Source organism: Mastomys coucha, unplaced genomic scaffold, assembly GCF_008632895.1.
Source record: "Mastomys coucha isolate ucsf_1 unplaced genomic scaffold, UCSF_Mcou_1 pScaffold20, whole genome shotgun sequence".
NCBI classification, from domain to species: domain Eukaryota; kingdom Metazoa; phylum Chordata; class Mammalia; order Rodentia; family Muridae; genus Mastomys; species Mastomys coucha.
This window is the reverse complement of record NW_022196903.1, coordinates 7,145,044-7,145,686: the sequence shown is the minus strand read 5'-3', so window position 1 is coordinate 7,145,686 and position 643 is coordinate 7,145,044.

Here is a 643-nt window from a genome sequence, read left to right as displayed (position 1 = left end):
GATAAGGGAAAGGACGCCCTGGGAGAGAAAAGTAGAGAAAGAGATGGAGCTTCGAGATGGAAGCCCCTCGAGCCTGATAGCTCTGAGGAGGGAGAAGCAGCTCACTATAAGGAAGAGAGGTATCATCCAGATGAGCATTTGCCGCCTCTCCAGAATCGAAAGCGAAAGGGAGCGAGAGATCAGAGCTGTGGAACACTTTATGCTGTCCCGCCTGCTCTTCCAAGTGCACCCCCGCTATCTATCTATCTATCTCACAAGAGGGCAATCCAGGAAGACAGGGCCTGGGTTTTCCTTAGCGGCCATTGAGGGTTCGATGCCCACACCCTGGCTTATGGAGGAGGTCGTGTGGGTTCCTCAATGGCCCCTATCCTCTGAAAAGCTGAAAGCTGCTACAAGGCTGATTGTGGAGCAGCTGCAGCTAGGTCATTTAGAACCATCCACCTCACCCTGGAACACACCCATTTTTGTTATAAAAAAGAAATCGGGGAAGTGGAGACTTCTCCATGATCTAAGAGCCATGAATGCACAAATGCATCTGTTTGGCCCTGTTCAACGAGGCCTGCCACTGATCTCTTCTTCGCCTAAATGCCACGCACCCTTTGCGTGATGGCAGTATTTGAGGCGTAAACTTCAAGGAAAGTCA